This window comes from Pimephales promelas, chromosome 6 (assembly GCF_988280905.1).
Source record: "Pimephales promelas chromosome 6, fPimPro1.hap1.1, whole genome shotgun sequence".
NCBI classification, from domain to species: domain Eukaryota; kingdom Metazoa; phylum Chordata; class Actinopteri; order Cypriniformes; family Leuciscidae; genus Pimephales; species Pimephales promelas.
In genome coordinates this window covers 37629473-37650007 of record NC_142774.1, presented here as the reverse complement: position 1 = coordinate 37650007, position 20535 = coordinate 37629473, and the positions used below count along the sequence as shown (strand labels likewise).

At 35.4% G+C, this 20535-nt stretch overlaps 1 long non-coding RNA gene across 1 annotated transcript in view; it reads left to right on the top strand.

Moving 5' to 3' along the window:
* Positions 1–20535, top strand: part of LOC148978774 (uncharacterized) — a 40369-nt gene that overhangs the window by 4419 nt on the left and 15415 nt on the right. Inside the window, exon 2 of the long non-coding RNA XR_016169041.1 lies at positions 3950–4081. This is a non-coding gene — a long non-coding RNA (uncharacterized LOC148978774). The remainder of the gene's footprint in view (positions 1–3949; positions 4082–20535) is intronic.

The following is a 20535-nucleotide window of genomic DNA, read 5'->3' as shown; positions in this document are numbered from 1 at the left end:
CAAAATTCTTCCTAAGTCAAATTATCTTAGCAATCCACATTTGATTTGTTGCTCTATACTAAACCTAAGAAAACAAAGTTTTGTTGCTTTGGGAACAAACAAATATGCAAACAGACACCCAGTTGTTGCGATCAATTCGCTCACCAGTTCTGTGATAATGTATGCAAGTCAATATATTTAAATGAGTCATCTGCATAAAGTCAAAAGCCATTTGAAAGAGCATAATTTTCATTGATCAAGCTCCCTTTAGATGTTGTCAGTTTTTGCTAAATAGCTATAACAAGCATCTAAAAGGAGTCTTTAGAGAAATCAAAAAACGGCTTAGTGGGAGTCTACATAAAGACAAATCTGCATTGATCAGAACCCACTGTAGTTTTTTTTGAGCTGGATATATATGTGGAATGAAAGAAGGCAATTATAACTCTGCTTTGTATAATGCAGAGATTAATTCAGATGAGCAATGAACAGTGTGTGTGTGGACTGAGTTAGATTGTTGATGTTTGCACAGTGACTGAGCACAAAAGAGAAGTCAGAGGTCACAGATTTGAGCCATTCAGGAAACCATGGCAACGGTCACAGTGTAGCAGCTGTCAGGTAATGACATTCACTGACTGGTGTGTATCTTTGTGTAGAGGGGGAGGGTGGTGTATTTACACAAATCATTAATCAACTGAGAGTGACATATGCCTCTTTAAGTACCACACCATTACTGTACACAAAGCACCATATGCATCACATTAAGGTATAAATCCTTTACCAATTTATTATGATTACAATAGTTTTCACTAAAATACAATATTTACTAAATATTTGTGTTTAAATAATTTCCTATTTGTTTTTTTTGCAACCGCTGTCACTACAATAAATAAAAACTAGGGCTGTCAAACGAATAATCGCGATTAATCGCATCCAAAATAAAAGTTTGTGTTTAAATAATATATGTGGGTGCACTGTGTATAATTATTTTATATATATAAATACAAACGCACGCTTGTATATATTTAAGAAATATACTGTATATAGATTTACTTATAATTTATATTATATATCAATATTTTATATATAAATAATATGTTTTTCTTAAATATACATGCATGTGTGTGTATTTATATACAAATAATTATACACAGTGCACCCACATATATTAAACACAAACTTTTTTGGATGCAATTAATCATGATTAATCGTTTGTCAGCCCTAATAAAAACTATAGCCTATTATATAAGCTATACTGTAAAAATGTTAATAATAAAAAATATTGTAACAATATTACACATAATATTTAAGACTTGATTTCTTTCATGGAAACTGAATAAATCGTGTAAGATCCCCTTAATTACTAAGTCTATGATACAATGAATAAAATTTTTTTAGTGATGTATGCTTTTTTATTTTAAGTTGACGCTCTAAAGTGTGTGAGTGAATGAAAATAATCTTGTTTGATTTTAAGTTACATTGCATTATTAAATGATTATTTACTTACTATAAGCCCAACACTTCTGCACAATGGTAACGATCAAAACTTCAAAATAATAGAAATTCTTTCAAATGTCAAACATAACTGAACATTAAACATTGATGTTTCCCTTTACTCAAAAACACATAAAATAACAGTTAATTTCAATATTTCCTCTCCATTACCAGCCATGTGCAAAGCATGCTGGGAACTAACAATGGTCTCTCTAAATTAAACCGCATAATTGAGGTAATTCTCTTAAAATAAATTGGTAGCCATTTTCCCTTAATTTTATCAGTTTAATTGGTTCCTCAATTCAAGCCTCAAAAGTGTGTAAGTTTCCTTAAAAAATTTTGGAGAATGTATCTTTCACTAATAAATCTATCGTTTTATTAGTGAAGTGTTCTCAATAGTTTCCACAATTTTCTTAATAAAATATACACAATATTTTTAATTATCACTTAAATTTTTTTAATGAAACTTACAAGACCCATGATTCATTTTTTTTACAGTGTATTTGCAATTCTATTTCATTTATTATGATTTCAAAGTAGCAAAACCTATAGGGGTGCGTTTATTGCATGACTACCATGGTAAAGGGGGATGAAAATGAAAGGAGAAACTAAAATAGTTATTATTTTAAGTGCATATTCATACATATACATATATTTGTGGTTTGAAGAGAGCCTAGAGACTTTAGTCAGCATGGATGCTATTTAATTGGATGCAAATGAAAATGAGGCTGTGAGGGGTGGAAATACAGTCAGTTCGGGATGCTGTACTGCAGATTGTTGAGCTGTTGAAACATTGATTTAGTGAATACATTTAGTGAATAAAAACTTACCTTGGAAATTAGACTTGGCCTGGAACCTTTAATACTGTTTATGCTGACTAAAGTGTACAGAAAGTTCCTCAAGGCAATCTATTGTGGCAAGAAGACATCAAGGTCTGTCCAAATCCAGTGTTTTTAAAGGTTGCTTCACTGCTAGTGATATCCCATAATCCTGTGTGTTCTTGTGAGAAAAAACAACAACATTGCATCTGATAGTATGGAAGCGTATTTCATTAACTTCAGGGAAAAAAATCTACTGTTTTTCTGAATTAACGAGTTAATTATCTCATAATTATGAGATACATTTTTCTTGAAAAAACAATTTTTCACTCTGTTTTTATGAATTAATGAGTTACTCATAATTTTGAGATAATTAAGCATAGACTGTAAAAAATATGGACAAAGCGTCTGTGACGTCACCCATAGACTTTCTGAAGAACAGTTTTCAGGCTGTTTATGAGGGGTATGGGGGGCGCCATATTGGAAAATATTGGCAAATACATAATACAAATCTTCAGAAAGGATACAAAGGTGGTGTGATGTGTTGTCAGATCATGGCCGAGACGTCAAATTCCACTCGGCACAGTCGGTTATCAGCTGTCAATCAAAGTTAACCGCCCTTATTTTTCGTACATTTTATATCTAAATACGATCTAAACTAACGAGTTAGAAAAAAATTCACCCCCCTCACAGTTGTCAGGCAGTCGGCACCTATCGAAACATACAATAAAAGTCCATGGGACCAACCTGTAAAAGCATGAATTTATGCTGTGAAAACGGACATTTTAACATGTCTACGGACATTTGCTCCCTTTTGGGACCTCCCTCTAGCGGATTTTCGATGTATTGCGGTTTTTCACACTTCCGGGTAGGCTTTTTTTTTCCAGATTATTAGATAATTAAGTCATTAATTCAGAAAAACAGAGAACAAACTTTTTCTGAGATAATTAACTCGTTAATTCAGAGAAACAGAGTAGATTTTTTTCCTCAAGTGAATTTAATACGCTTCCCGTATGAGCTGATTTGAAAACATTAAGATATTTGCTTTATTGTATATCTCATGTATTTTTCACAATTATTGTAGGCCTACACTATTAGAAGAAACCTATACTGGGCATCATGGGATCATCTTATAGATTTAGTATTTACTTTTTTTATTCTATACTTTTTCAAAACAAAACACACTCTAAAAAATGCTGGGTTATTTTAACCCAATTTTGGGTAAAATATGGACAAACCTTACATTTCTTTACTTTCAAATTGAGTCAAAATAAGATTCTATATAGAACCCTGAACCTGTTTTTCTGAGAGTGCAGTCTGAAAGCAGTTTCCTGATGAGGTACAGTCAAACAAAAATGTTGTGTGTGAAGTCACTGATTGACTGAGCAGAAAGGTTTCAGACACAGGCTACACTCCAGCCAAGGGGGAAAAGATTGTCTGTTCATCCTTTTATCCAGCAGCTCAGGCCATGCACACACATCTGCTCTGACTTTAGACAGTCTTTATCGTGAGCGTTCAGCTCCCTCAGTTCATGCGAGGCGACTGATAACAGGTTTCTCCAATCAATACACAACATGCCCCCGCAGACCTTCTCAGGCACTGTTTTCATCAGCTATGATTCTGTGAAATAACTCCTTTTTTAATTATGTCTTTACCCCCAGGCTCCGGTGGAAATCATAACTTGTCCACTCAGAGGTCAACAAAGCCAGGGAATCCAAAAGCTACACTTGTCCACAAGTGGATGGAGCCATTCAATTTGTGTCAAGGTCTACATGTACCTGGAATCAAGACAGGTAGGCCTATTGCAACTTTTAAAAAAATTATTATAATACAATACAACATAATAGTAAAAAATATAATTTATTCATTCCGTTATTCATACCATAAGCAGTATTTAGATATAATTATATATATATATATATATATATATATATATATATATATATAATTTGAATGGCTTCAATATATATATATATATATATATATATAATTTGGAGCTATTTATCTAAATGATAAAATGAAGTAAAAGATGGGTGAATAGTCAGTTGGTTGTTGACTGGAGTAGCGTCGAGATCACATGTTCCCGATCCCGGTCTCCTGACCTTCATGTGGCTCCAGCCAAACACATTCCAAGAATCATGCAGAAGATGACTGTAACAGCACAATGTGAGGTCTTTTCAGCTAAACGTTTAATACCATCTGCTCTGTCCCCCCTATCATGCATCTGTTAGGGGGAAACATTGCATGCGTCATGTGATATGTGACTTTATACACACCCATTCATGTAAATCAGCTGCAAATGTAACTCTTTTTATGTACATCATTTTTGTCATAGCATGCCTGCTCTTGTAGTATTTTAGCAAAACTATTCTTTTACATTTTTATTTTACTTTCTGCAGTCTGGACTTTTAATTATAGCTATCATTATGTAAGCAATAAGGTACGAGAGGCTGTGCTGTATCGTGAATAAGTATACCGGCTGAAGGGCGTTGTTGCCGCCACTTATTCATGATACAGCGCTACCTTATTGCTTTTATAAAATGGTTACCACACAATAAAAATATTAAAGTAAAAGAAATATGTATTAGTGCAACTTTCATGAAGTAAAATCACTAAAATATGGAAGCTTGTTTCCGCCACAGAATGAAAAATAAAAAAGGTAATTGCGACTTTTTATCTCACAATTCAGACTTTTTCTCTCACAATTGCGAGTTTAAATCTTGCAATTCTGACTTTATTTCTCAGAATTGCGAGATTTAAAGTCAGAATTGCGAGATATAAAGTTGCAATTGTGAGATATAAAGTCAGAATTGCAAGATATAAAGTCAGAATTGCGTGATTTAAAGTCAGAATTGCATGATATAAAGTCATAATTGCGAGATATAAAGTCATAATTGCGAGATATAGTCATAATTGCGAGATATAAAGTCAGAATTGCGAGATATAAAGTCAGAATTGCGAGATTTAAAGTCAGAATTGTGAGATATAAAGTCAGAATTGTGAGATTTAAAGTCAGAATTGTGAGATTTAAAGTCAGAATTGTGAGATTTAAAGTCAGAATTGTGAGATTTAAAGTCAGAATTGCATGATATAAAGTTGCAATTGCGTGTTATAAAGTCAGAATTGTGAGATTTAAAGTCAGAATTGGGAGATATAAAGTCAGAATTGCGTGATATAAAGTCAGAATTGTGAGATTTAAAGTCAGAATTGTGAGATATAAAGTCCGAATTGCAAGATTTAAAGTCGCAATTGTGTGTTATAAAGTCAAAATTGCGAGATATAAAGTCAGAATTGCAAGATGTAAAGTCGCATTTGCGAGTTTATATCTCACAATTCTGAGAAAAGGTGTCAGGATTTCATCATATAAACTTGCAATTATCTGTTATAAAGTCAGAGTTGCGAGATGTAAACTTGCAATTGTGAGATAAAAAGTCTAACACTTCTGTTATTTTTTTCTCAGAATTGCAACTTATCTCGCAATTCTGACTTTATAACACGCAATTGCGACATTATTTCTCACAATTCTGACTTCATATCTCGCAATTGTGAGATAAAAAGTCACAATTATTTTTTTCTTTCTTTAATTCAGTGGCGGATAAAAGCTTCCATACCAAAAGCCTTCCTTCCGCTAGAAAAAAAAAATAGTCCCCGACCGTGAACAGCAACAACGTTCCAATGTGTAATATGCATGAAAGCTCAAATAAACACAACATACTGTAGGAACTGCAGTGTTGCGCAGTGATGAATAGAATCGTTGGGTGAAGCGGTCATAGCCGTGTTTTATCGTGAATAAAGCACAGCTGTTAACCAATCAGAATCAAGGATCGGAACTAACCGTTTTACAATTTTCATTATATAGCATTATGCATAGTGATAAACAAATTCATAATTCATACTTTCAATTAAGATTATGGAAATAATCAAAGTTCCATGCCATTTCTAATTATTGCATCAAGAAAATATCTGTTAAAAATGTATGTTTTTTATTTGCTTTATACTTTTATCCTATTTAATGTTTGACTATGCTTCTGGTTTTTCTTTTCGGATCTTTCTGTGTTTTTGGCTAAATCTCTCAAGTATACCCTCCAGTTAGCCTGATAACCTCTGTTCCTTGAGTGTCTCAGCCATGGAATTCTATTAAGATTTGAGATTAGGGAGAATTGTGATGGTGAACATGGATGAAATTCTTTTGGGACATTGAAGAGCCTCAGAATCCATGACCTCCAGAAATGAGAGAGAATATATGGCTTTGTCATAGACGATTCAGGACTCTTTGGTCTTGTGGATCGAAACTGCGGTACACATGTGAATATTCAGTCTTTAACCAAGACTTTAACCAGGCAGACAATCATAGCAGTTGTAGTAGATGACAGTGCAAGTATGTGGAGGAAATGTCTTTTCTATTAATTCCGCCCCTCATATAAACTTTCTGCTTGCGCTGGTCAAAATAAAGGCTATACCTATATTGATTCCTTTAAAAGCTTAATATTAGTCTGGGAATATTTTTATAGGGTATATGTGGTTTAAAGGTTCTGCTGATGGCAAGGTTTTGTTTGAACGAGTCATCAAGGTACAGTATACAGTACTTTCTTTTAGTGCATCCATATGGATTTGCAAGTAGTTATTAAGCCCACCTCAATAAACATTTCTTTTTTATCCACAACAAACCAAAAGTTTTGGGGCTTTTCAGATTGAAATTGTTTACCACCCAGGTCCACTGGATTAAAGTGTTGGCTTGGGTTGTCTTATTCTATGTTTTGCGTCTATTTTATGCTTATTATAATGCTATTTAAATTATTGTAAATACGAGTTTCCTAGTCAGAAATTAGACATGAATGCCCTCTCAAGTCATATTTACAACTGGGAAATAATTTTGATACCCGGATTTCTGCGTTGGACAGGCCATACATTTTAAACATGGCGGAGGGGAAAACGATTGCTGCTGTGACTGGTATTCTTTATTATTGCCATTAAAGTAGTACATTTTTACATATCTGAATATCCATTTGAAGCATGTTGAATGTTTTATACACATCGAAAAAAGCCTGTATTTGCCTGAAATGACAAAATCGTTGGCATTTTTTTTAGTTACATTTTATTAAAAATGAACTATCTTCAATACATTTGGGCTTTAAAGGAGTATAGTTCACTTAAAAAAAAATAATAATAATCTTTTGCTGATAATTTATCCAAGATGTCCATGTCTTTCTTTCTTCAGTCGAAAAGAAATTAAGGTTTTTGATGAAAACATTCCAGCATTTTTCTCCATAAAATGCACTTTACCAAACGGTTCAAGGTCCAAAAGACAGTTTTAGTACAAACTGCTCAAAGGGCTTTAAACGATTCCAGACGATGAATAAGGGTCTTATCAAGCGAAACGATCGCTCGCTTCAAAAATAAATAACACAATTTTATAAGCTCAAATGGTCGCCTTGCTCTGTTCTGTGAGGCGCATTCGTGACTCTCCTGTTCGAACTCCTTCATCAAAATGAACAAATCTTTTTTCGAGTCATTTGGTTAATTCAACGAACGAAATGAACAAATTGACTCTGATTTTTTTTTTTTTTTTTAAATGAGTTATAGTTTCGCTTGATAAGACCCTTATTCATCATTCATCAATCGTTTAAAGCCCTTTGAACAGTTTTCACTGAAACTGTCTTTTGGACCTTGAACGTTTTTTTTTTATTTTTTTTATGAGTTATCATTTCACTTGATTAAGACCCTTATTCATCGCCTGGAATCGTTTAAAGCCCTTTGAACACTTTGCACTGAAACTGTCTTTTGGACCTTGAACTGTTTGGTTACCAGTCAAGTCCATTATTATATGGAGAAAAATCCTGGAGTGTTTTCATCAAAAACCTTTCTAACACAGAAACCTAAAATTCTCGGGACAGCAGCACGTGTCCAAATTTCAATCTTAACCGTTCTATTTCATCAGAAACGATCTTAAAACCGGCCTTTAAGTGTAAAATAGCGAGCTAACCCTTTGACAAAAGTTTGCAGATGTGACCTACTGAGATAACCAACAGTAAGTGCCCTACCGAAGGGCAAAACGGTGATTGGGCAGGAAATGGTTCATAGCAGCCCCTCGGTGTTCTTCTAGCCTGCAGTGTTTGTGTCAGACCTCGAACCGCAAGACCGCTATCATCCCAGAGCATATCGAGTCAAGTCACCTTCATTTATATAGTGCTTTTGACAATACAGATTGCTTCAAAGCAGATTTACAGTTGTAACAGGAAATGAATGCATGAATGGATTGTTTTGGCTGCACATCAGCTCTAGAAGAAAGTCATTGTTTATAGCGTACGTTTTTAATTGGTTCTGGCCTATTTTAATGCAGACAAGGAAGAAATGAGTAAAAACATATATCTCAGCCCCTCCGCTCACCAGGAATCGCTCTAGGAAGTCGCTGGTGTTCTCATTTGCAGTAATTAGACCCATCCTGAGATAGTTCATCAGGGATCGTCTCTCACCGAATCATCTAGACATCGACATCCTCCTCCACCTGTCTGGGCCGCAGGAAGCTCTCCGGGTAGCTGTCAAATGCAGCATTTCAGACGCTATACGAGTTGCACTATGCCCTCGTTCGGTATCGTACCTTCTTCAACGACGGGGGCGGTAGTTCTCTCCGCCTCAGGGCCCGTATCATCTCTGTCACGGGGCCCGTACCTCCCCCCACGGTGGAGCTCATGCAGTATTGATGGAGCAGTAGTGCTTTACGGGGACACTGTAATTACGTCCCTTCATAAGGCCAATTTTGGCTGGGTGGGCTCATAACCTTTCTTGGCTGTATGTGCATCAGGGGGCCCATGAGACAGAGTTCATTAGGGCCTGACACCGCACTAGACGGGGAGTAATGGGCCGAGGCGAAGCGTGCTGTTTATCTTAGGCCATAGAGGCTAATGACGGGGCGTACTGTGTGTGTATGTGTGTGTGCGTGCTATTGAGCTGGCCTTGGGGGTGGAGAGATTCCATTAATAGGCAAAAGGCGTGGGACACCACTTTCTTTATTAGAGCTTTTGAAGCTGGATGATTGCTCACAGCTCTGCATACAGCTGGGGGCTTTTTTATTTATTTATTTATTTATGCCCCATCCCAGTGGCGGCTGGTGAAAAATATTGTAGGGGGGGCTGAATAGGAGGGGGGTCTGGGGGCCCCCCCCAGAAAATTTTGAATTTAGTAGATGTGATTTCCTGCATTCTGGTGCATTTTAGGCCTTAGGCCATGCCCTTACCTATACCAATAAAATAACTTAACACAGTCAATACCAATGGTCAAATAATACAATAATAATAATAACAGTTTGACAGTTAATGATAATGAACAAGTTGCATGTTTATTATGCTCTGTGTGCTGACAGAAAAAGTGCAAACGCATAATATTGATAAATTATAATATAGGTAATACAAAAAAATAATAGGTAATACAACAATCTAGTTTAATCAATCCCCAGCTGTAGACTACATATTTATTTTTGACAAATTGGATAATGGATAACAATGTGTTGATACTAGAGAAAGAGAGGGTGGGACAACATTCTCGAGGGTAACACCCAAGTATGAGAAGAAAGTTGATTTTAACTAGTATGAAACACAGTAATCTAACTCAGAACTTAAAAACATAAAAAAACAAAGCAAACACACAGGTATTAATATTCCTATAATAACTATTTTAATATCAAATGTGTGTGAAACAGTGTTTATGTGTGTGTGAGTGAGTGAGTGAGTGAGTGAGTGACAGAGACAGACAGGTCAATTCCCACGACTAACTTTACATTATTTCCACTCGACGTCACTGGCGCTGCCATTCTTCTCTCATCTGGGGTAAAAAAATGTCCCGTGGTGCGCGTGCACGGTGCACTCCCCTAATCTGATACTGTGGGCGATATTTTCAGCGCCCCCAAACCATAAAATTTGACGACGCTGATTGGCGAAATATAAACTTTTTTGCATAGCAACCGGGGAACCATTGGCTTAAATTCCAGCACTGTGGGGCTGAGCGAACTGGCGCCCTGAGAAGACAGCCTATTGGCTATACTACTACACCAACATGATAAAATTAACGAAAGTGAATGCAAATATCATTCTGGTGAGTTCAAAACACTTTTCAAAGTAAAACAATTATTAGCATATAATTAACACAGATTATTTTTCAAAATGATAAATTATAATATATATTAAAAAACAGACAGACAGATCGGAGGGAGGGCGGCGCCCCAGCGCCCTCTATGGGCGAGCCGCCCCTGCCCCATCCTGACAGAGGCGACGGCGCTGCAAAAATATGTTTTGAGGGGAGTGATAAACAAATATCACATGAATGTGACATAAATGCTTTAACTGTCATTCCATAATACACTGTTGTTTATTTTACCACCAACAAGTTAAAGTAAACACACTTATAACAATTACACAACTACACTGTAAAAATTGAATATGCTTTATCTAATCAATAGAATTGTGGCAACAGATTACAAGCAATATTATTCATTAAATTGAACAAATTAGAATTTAGTAATAATTAATCAAATTATTCCTTAAAAGTTTACACCAAAACATTCAACAAAAATATCTCACTAACAGACAGACGTCAAAGATTAATTAAGAACTCTTTATTTTATATTGGCAACATTGAAGACACCTGATGTTAACAAGCAGAATCACGGAAGGAGAAAACCGTCATTTTAAAACAAACCTAAAACAAACACTGATCACCATAATGGTGACTTCAATGTATGTTTTTTGGTTGTTGTTGTAAGTTTTACTCATTTTAAATGGTTAACTTTTAAGGAATTAATTTGATTGATTATTACTAAATTCTAATTTGTTAAATCTAATTAATAATATTGCTTGTAATCTGTTGCCACAATTTTTTGATTAGATAAAGCATATTCATGTTTACAGTGTAGGCTTGCACTTCTGTGTAAATTAATTGTCATTGTTGACATGTTGTTTATAGGGTCTTCTAGTTTCTAGGGTGTTCTGAATGGTTGCTTATGTTGCCAAATCAATATTATCTGAAACATTAGCCCCTTTTTAAAATAAAATGAAAAGTGTATAAAAATGACATTTATACACAAGTGTTCAAAAGCTTTGGGTCAGTAATTTTTTTGAAACATTATTGCAATCTAAAATAAATGTTTTTAATTTGAATATATTTTAAGATGTAATTTTATTCCTGTGATGCAAAGCTGAATTTTCTGCATTAATGTCACATGATCCTTCAGAAATCATTCTAATACACTGTGCTCAATAAACATTTCTTAAAAATATACATTTTTGAAGGCTCCTCTTAACATTTTTGTGAAAACCAAGATAAAATTTGGCCAGGATTCTTTGATAAATATAAAGTTCAAAAGAACAGCATTTATTCGAAATGTACATTTTTGAACAATTTAATTGTCTTTACTGTAACTTTTTAATGCATCCTTGATGAATAAAAGTATTTATTGATGTTGGTATGGATGTTCCTGACCCCCAAACCTTTGAACAATATTCATATACAAAATATATTGGCAGGTAAGGGGAATATATATATATACATTCAAAAATTATATTATATTCAGAAATCATCAAATTAATTGCAATAAATCACACCCCCCTAAACAAACCCTTTTCATCCATCTTCATCATCAAAAGACTTCTGAAAGACAAAAAGCAATTAAAAGGGAACTAAATGACAATAATATATTCATAAATGAAAAGAAAAGCCCTAGCAGAGCAAACAATTGGCCTCAATCAGTCAAGTGAATCCATATCATCAAAATGTCAATGGTGTTGAATAACAAATGCACTGCAGCTGTTGCTTAGGACAGAGGGTAATGGTTTCGATAGACCAACAGGGCACGGACACCCACGCAAATGTGTTGATCTGATGCATGGAGGCAAACGAGGGAAATGGAAGAGGGTTTGGACAATTAATAAACACGGGTCTCAAATGGACTTCTGGCGACCGCCGAGGGACCAGCTGAGACCGAGTAGTGCAAGTAGCTCGTTTAGTCGATGCAAATTTTTCATGCGTTACTCTCTGCTGCACTCCATGGGTGTGCACTAACATGCCGAGGAGGCTGTCACAAACCTTGCTTTGATCACGCAGCAATAGGCCCCAACGGTAACATCACAGCAGAGCAGCAAAGCAGGCAGTTAGGGAAGAGGGTAATATTGCACTTAGCCAAGGACTGCTGTGTGTGCGTGTTCACTTGCTGGCCAGAGCAGATTGCTTTACTGAGATAGGAAGAGGAGATCCAACACACACATGTTCTCCCGTAAAATCCCTTTACAAAATGCACCATCAAAGAGCGATAATCTCAGTCAGGACCTTTGACCCTTTTCAAACAGCCTCAACCACTGTGGCAACACTGTCCCCTTTGTCCATTTAAACCCTATTCTGACTTCAAAACAGATGTAGTGTATAGATACAGCTTAAGGTCATAGTGTTTACAACTTTTATATTTTGTTCTCTTTCTAGACATCTAGAATGAGGGTTCAAATATATGTTCAAGCCCTATGGAGCACAAAACAGCACCAAGTAAAAAATAACAAAGAAAACAATGTGATATGAAAGTGTCACAAAACATCAATGCTGTTCTGCTCTGTGTGCCGCAGCCAATGTGACACTTTAACTCTGTGTCCCATGAAGGCAATTTCAAGGTTTCCCGGGAATCTTCCACAGTAATGTATGAGCTTTGTTCCGAAATACAGTGTGCTGCCTCACTGTATACTACCTATATGGTCAACTGCCTTCCAAAGCAGCATCCTAACTGTCATGGAAACTCAATGTCTGAATTAAAATGCTCTACATTAGCAGTAACTTCTCTGCACATCAGTGCTGTTAGCATAGTGCATGGGAAACTCAATTTCCATTCCATTCCTTTCATTTTGATTCTCAAAATGTGAGAGGAATACTAGTATCACTTAAAAAAACAACAACAAATAAGGCACAATGTACTGAAATATAAAGGAATTTTCAGGGGTTTTTTTAGGTTTCTTAACTGTATTTTGAATTGCATTGCATTGTTTTGGGGTTAACACAAATTTCCACAAAATTACTGGATAATGGCAGAAAAAGACCAAGGGTGCGTTTCCCGTACAACTAGTAGTTCGCTGCTTTTCTACCATAGTACTGCACTGTATCTAGCTAGTCGCGACTGTTTCCCCGAAACCCATTGTCGCAAAGTATCGTTCAACCACGTTGTTTTCGCATGCGGTGGAGTCTTAACTACTTTTAAGGAAACTGTCTGAGATCCAATTAACGCTAGATTTGTTAATATATAAATTACAGACATGTCATCTGAGGACTATTTCAATTTGTTCTCAGTTATTTTGCTTTATTACCAGACTCAATATTTGGCTCGTTCTTACATAGTAGAGCACGTTCGCACATGCGCACTCTTCAAAATCGGTACTTTAAATCTTTTGACAAACTAAAAGTCGTAAATTACGTTTGTATGTATTCTAAATAAAAGGCACCAGTTGTACTGGTTGCTTATTTTGCTCAAGATAAGGATTTATTACGTCCAAATGTGACGCAATATAGAAACTATGCCTCTAAGCACAGGTCGAGAGCTGGCGTTCAAACCACACAACTGTTTGTGAATGTTCGTTGGAAGGATTGTTTCAGGAAACACAGACTCGTTGAACTATGCTGATAATGACAGAACTTGCGACCATAGTTGGCTAACGATGCTTTCGGGAAACACACCCCAGAACAGTTTCCGTTTTTTTTTTTTTTTTTTTTTTTTTACATAGCGATACACTAATAAGCATGCATTAATAATAAGCAAACATTCACATCTTTTTGAGGATTTAGTTGGCAAAATCTAAAATTTAAGCAACATTTTAAATATTGTGAAAAAAAAAATTGTAAATAATCTATGTTGATAAACATCACAATATTATTTATTTCTATTGTCATGAAATTGTGATATCTTATTGTGTTCTTTTAGCGACAAACCATGTAGAAAATGTGCCTTAACTTTGACTTGATAAACCTGATAACTTGATATTATATTTTTTACAGTGTTTTATTAAGTGTACTTAATATTTAAAATCGGATTGACTATGAGGGCTGGTTGAAATGAATGAAAAATCTCCCTTTAATATCATACGGCTGAAAACTATATATATATATATATATATTAATCCTTTTAGAGTCCCTGGTCTCTGTATGTTGTCTATGTGTGGAAAAAAGCAGTGTGAATATCCTATGAAGCAACATGAGGGAGAACAAATTATTTTTTGTCAACTTCTATATTAATATAGCCATCTACAGTAATATTGTGCTCTAACGCTTGAACAGATATGGTAATGCTTTCTTTGTATCGTATTTTGGTAGAATTTAGAAATAGATTAATTACCATTATGTAACCACCTTGTCATTGATGTCATTGCGACAACATTGTTCATTTCGAGTCATATTGCATATGAAATGTCAACTTAGATCCCAACTATATGACAACATGAGATTAATTCAGCAAGAGTTTTTTACAAATGTCAAAACACAACCCACATTGCAGTTTTCTTTTTAATGATCTAGAAGAGGTGTCATTGCTTTTTGTCATGATCCCATTACATTTGTAGTTGCTGCTGTTGAATAGCTATCAGATTTGACAAAATTAGAGAAAAAACGTAATTTACTCCCAATCTGAGCTATCGTTGTTGTAGAACACGTTAAATTGGAAACCTCAAAAGTACCAAGCTGTCATGTGTGGCTATTCCCTCTGGCATGGCTGGACTGAGATCTTATGATTGTCTTATTGCATCGGATCCTGATGGCTGCGGGGAAAGTGGTGTCGGCAATAGGATGATTATTTCTGCTTGGACCAATGGGGAGCAGGTGAAGAGCTAGAGTAATTAATATCTGTCTTTTCAAGCCTGTATTTTGGCACTCAGAGCCTGTGCTTGGAGAAATCAAGAGTATGAGGGTATTGTCTTTGCCTGTGGGAACGTGCTACACTAATGCATGGCAAGACAACACACATGCGAGTGTGTCTACTCTGCTTTGTCGATTTCAATTTTGGGCCAAGAATGTGTACCTTGCTAATTGCCTTATCTTCTTTTCGCTAAGCATTCACTTTGAGTGGACTGCGACACACAATACCTTGTTTAGCATATGAGAACCAAACACCAGAGTACTAAGATGCTCACTCTCAGAAAAAAGGTACAAAAGCTGTCACTTGGGCTGTACCTTTTCAAAAGGTACACTTTTGTACCCAAAGGCTGCATATTGATACCTTATTGGTACATATTAGCACCTAAAATGTACATATTAGCACCTAAAATGTACATATTAACATCTAAAATGTACTTATTAGTACCTAAAATGTACATATTAGCACCTAAAATGTACATATTAGCACCTAAAATGTACTTATTAGCACCTAAAATGTACATATTGACACCTAAAATGTACATATTGACACCTAAAATGTACATATTAACACTTAAAATTTACATATTAACATCTAAAATGTACTTATTAGCACCTAAAATACATATTAACACCTAAAATGTACATATTAACATCTAAAATGTACTTATTAGTACCTAAAATGTACATATTAGCAACTGAAATTTACATATTTGCAACTAAAATGTACATATTAACACCTAAAATGTACTTATTAGCACCTAAAATGTACATATTAACACCTAAAATGTACATATTAACACTTAAAATGTACATATTAGCGAATAAAATGTACATATTTGGACCTAAAATGGACATATCAGCACCTAAAATGTACATATTAGCACCTAAAATGGACATATAAGCTCCTGAAATTTACATATTAGCTCCTGAAATGTACAAATTAACACCTAACAGTTACATATTAACACCTAAAATTTACATATTAGCACCTAAAATGGACAAAAGTTTACCTTTTGAAAAGGTACAGCCCCAGTGACAGCTTTTGTACCTTTTTTCTGAGAGTGTAATGTCCCATCTAAGCCACAAGCTAATGATGTTGCATGACATGACAGACATCATTAAAGTTGTCTACACATGTCATGTTTATCATTAGCAATTACATTTTATTGCATCGGTCACAGTGTAGATTCTATTAATGCTCCACGCAACGTTATGCAATGCTACAAATCTTGAATAAATATACAAAGCTTCATTCACAAAGCACATGCACTGAAAAATAATTGGTGTAGGGTTCATTTTGAAACCATTTTTATAAATTTCACGAATAATCACGAAGTAAAAACCGCATTGAGCTCACATTTCCGGTTGTTGTGCAGCTAAAAAAAGTTGGAAGAGAACTGTCACAAACTTCTGTAGTGCAAGGATTTGTAGGCAATATTAGCCCACAATCACGCATGGATGCACACTCTACAAATCCACTGGAAATTGTATACCATCGAGGCACCTTTGGCATACTCTTTTCATCATATTATGATTTGAGACGCACTAATCCTAATCTCACATACTATTTAGGATGAATAATATGCAAATTGGGATGTTGCCACGGCTAGAGGTGCCGCATACCGACAAACTTTCTATCACTCAGCTCTTCTCAGCCAGCCCAATCACGCCGTGTGTTTACTTAATTGGAAGGCACTGAAGGATGAAAAGACACTTCTGGTGGTGAACCAGGCACAGCATGTCAGAGAGACATACAAGCTGCAATATGACACTAAAGGAAAGCCGATGCTGAATAAACCTTCCCTGACCAGAAACAAGATTTTAGAAGGGGCCAGTCAGTCTGCAGATTTACATTAAACAGAGGGCAGTGCTGATGAAGATTTGTGTTAAAGCAAGATTTCACCCAAAAATGAAAATATTGTCATTATTGACTCACCTCATGTTATTCTAAACCTGTATGACTTTCCTTCTTCCGCAGAACACACAAGGAAATCAACTTTCAAGCTTCAAAAAGATGGAAAAGCATATAACGAATCATAAAAGTGTTCGAATATTGAATATTACACATCTTCTGTAGCCATATAATAACTTTGTGTGAGAAAAAAAAACTGAAATTGAAGGCATTATTCATTTGAAAATATGAATATCTAATCATTAGAGGAGAAGCAATGCCCAATTTGTGAACAAAACATTCTTTAGAGGTGGGTGGGTATTTGTTCCAGTGATTTTCAATTGATTTGATTCACAAAATGATTTGTTCGCAAATTGGACAGATCCAATATTCAGGTTCAGCTGACTGAATCTTTTGAGTTGATCTTTCCAAAGAATCAATTGATTTGATTTCCACAATAATTTGTTGGATTCAATATTCAGGTTCAGCTGACTGAATCTTTTGAGTTGGATCTGTTGTTTTTATTCACAAAATAATTCTTTCACAAATTGGATGGATTCAATATTCAGGTTCAGCTGACTGAATCTTTTGAGTTGGATCTGTTGATTTGATTCACAAAATAATTCTTTCACAAATTGGACAGATTCAATATTCATGTTCAGCTGACTGAATCTTTTGAGTTGATTTTTCCAATTAATCAATTGATTTGATTCCCACAATAATTTGTTGGATTCAATACTCATGTTCAACTGACTGAATCTTTTGACTTGGATCTGTTGATTTGATTCACAAAATTCTTTGTTCACAAATTGGACGGATTCAATATTCAGGTTCAGCTGACTGAATCTTTTGAGTTGGATCTGTTGATTTGATTCATAAAATAATTCTTTCACAAATTGGACGGATTCAATATTCATGTTCAGCTGACTGAATCTTTTAAGTTGATTTTTCCAATTAATCAATTTATTTGATTCCCACAATAATTTGTTGGATTCAATACTCAGGTTCAACTGACTGAATCTTTTGAGTTTGGATCTGTTGATTTGTTTCACAAAATTAATTTTTCACAAATTAGATGTCACTAATTCTTTCGAGTTTGATCTTTCCAATGAATCAGTTGATTTGTTTCCCACAATGATTTGCTTCAAATTGGACTGATCCAGTGCTCCGACTCAACTCACTAATTCAATGATCTTTTCACAACTGAAGGAGAAGATTATCCGTGAGTAATGGCTTGTCTTAGCCTGTTTCTCACACAAACTACAATCCAATTGAACCTTGAAAATATAGCACCTGGACCACGTATGATGCTTTTTTGTGCTTTTCTTCTCAATTATTAAGCTTGAAATCTTCAGTTCAATTGCAAATGTATGGCAAATGGTGATTTGTACAGTAAGACATTTTCATTTTATGCTCCACAGAAGAAAGAACGTCATACAGGTTTGGAATGACATGAGGGTTAATAAATGATTTTATTTTTGGGTTAACTATCCCTTAAAATGCTTTTTTTTAAAGTCTCAACGTCATGCTTATTTTTGGTCTTTTTTTTAATATCCTCTCTCTTTTTAATCAAGCCCAGCTTTGAAAGGATAGACTCATCACTTGTCACTATTAAAATGTTGATTTGGCTTTTGCTCATCGTGATGCAGAGATGACTGTGTGATGATGTTTTTCCAGCAAAACAATAACAGCAATATGACTAGCCAGGCTAACCGCGCTGATCTAATCAGTCTCACGATCTGTTTTCTTCCGGTACTGTCGTTCAGCAGAGGACTCTGTTTACTCAAATAAGCTCCAAAACACCTCAGCTCAGATATTAATCCCTCCACATGTTCAAACACAAGGAGGAAGAGAAGGAGGGAGGAAGACAGAAAATGAGAGAGATAAAGCGAAACCGAGGAGGAATAGAGGAAGAAGGAAAATGAGGGAATGATACACATCAGATGAGCCAGTGGGAGATAGAGAGGTGATTGTAGGCTAGTTGTTTAATAATTCTGAAACACAAAAGCTTAATAATAATAGTAATCTTAAAACAAAACCTTTAAACTTGAGATATGTGGTAAATGTAATGATTCTGGCTGCATTTTTCTTCCATAAACTGCATATCTTAGTTATATATATATATATATATATATATATATATATATATATATATATATATATATACAAAATCACTATAGCATGCAGTTCTATGGTGTTTGTCACAATTATGTTCAGTTTGCTTTAGTTTGTGGACTTTTAGTTTGTATTTAATCAGTTCCTGTTTTCCTTTGTTCATTTTCCCGCTCCTCCTTTGTTACCATGGTCACCGTTATAGTTTGTTTGGTTCAGATGTGTGTGAATAATTTCCTGTTTGCATCGTTTAAATCCTTAGTATTAAAGGATTAGTTCACTTTAAAAAAAAAAAACTTTTGCTGATAATTTACTCACCCCCATGTCATCCAAGATGTCCAAGTCTTTCTTTCCTCAGTCGAAAAGAAATTAAGGTTTTTGATGAAAACATTCCAGGATTTTTCTCCTTATTATGGACTTCAATGGGAACCGGACGGTCCAAGGTCCAAAAGACAGTTAATAACAGTTTCAGATGCAGCTTCAAATGTCTTTAAACGACACCAGACGATGAATAAGGGTCTTATCATGCGAAACGATCGGTTATTTCAAAACTTATTCCAAAAATGTAACTTTTCTAAGGACAAATGCTAGCCTTGCTCCATTCTCTGAGGCGCGTTTGTAACGTCACGTAATTACGTTCAAAAGGTCACGGGCGACGTAGCCGGAAGTACAGAGTCAGTGTTTAAGTTGAACGCATAATTGAACGTGCAAACTAACTCAAGCGCCGTTTACAAAAAGAGGAATTAAAAGGTAAAACAATGATGTCGGACGATTTTGATTCTGTGTCCAAAGTGTCAATATTTTGTGTGAGCACCAGTGTTATCTATGCCATAATCCTCCTATAGGCATGGCATTCTTTAAAAAAATGTAAATAGTGTATAAATGAAAGGCTTCTTCATACTTCATTATGTTTTCTTTCATAGCTAGATTAACAGGTATTTTGAATGGAATGACTTGGTTTTAGAGAACAAGCTGAGAGATGTGTGTGCTCAAGCAACCAGACTCATGAGTGCTTGTCATGGGAGCTGTATGTGATGTCCCTCTCAGCCCCAGCAGTTCTAATTGATGATTCGGCATCTCAGTCATGCTCTCCGGCCAATCTGCCTCCTCACAGATGGCTCAGTTTGGGTCACATGTGAGAGCCGCTCACTCAATATCTGCTTCTAAAGAAGGTGCTGGCTTATTTTAATAACGCTTGGTGTTTGTTCGGCATGAATTAGACACGCATGAGATGTACATGCAGGTGGCTTGCTTTACCCGAGCCCGTCTTCACCACCCTGTCAGAACGGTTTTAGAGAGCTGTCTTGAATCAGTCAGCTGGTGAATATCATCATGTCGATGTAACCATGGCAAATAATCACTTCTTAGATGTATGGA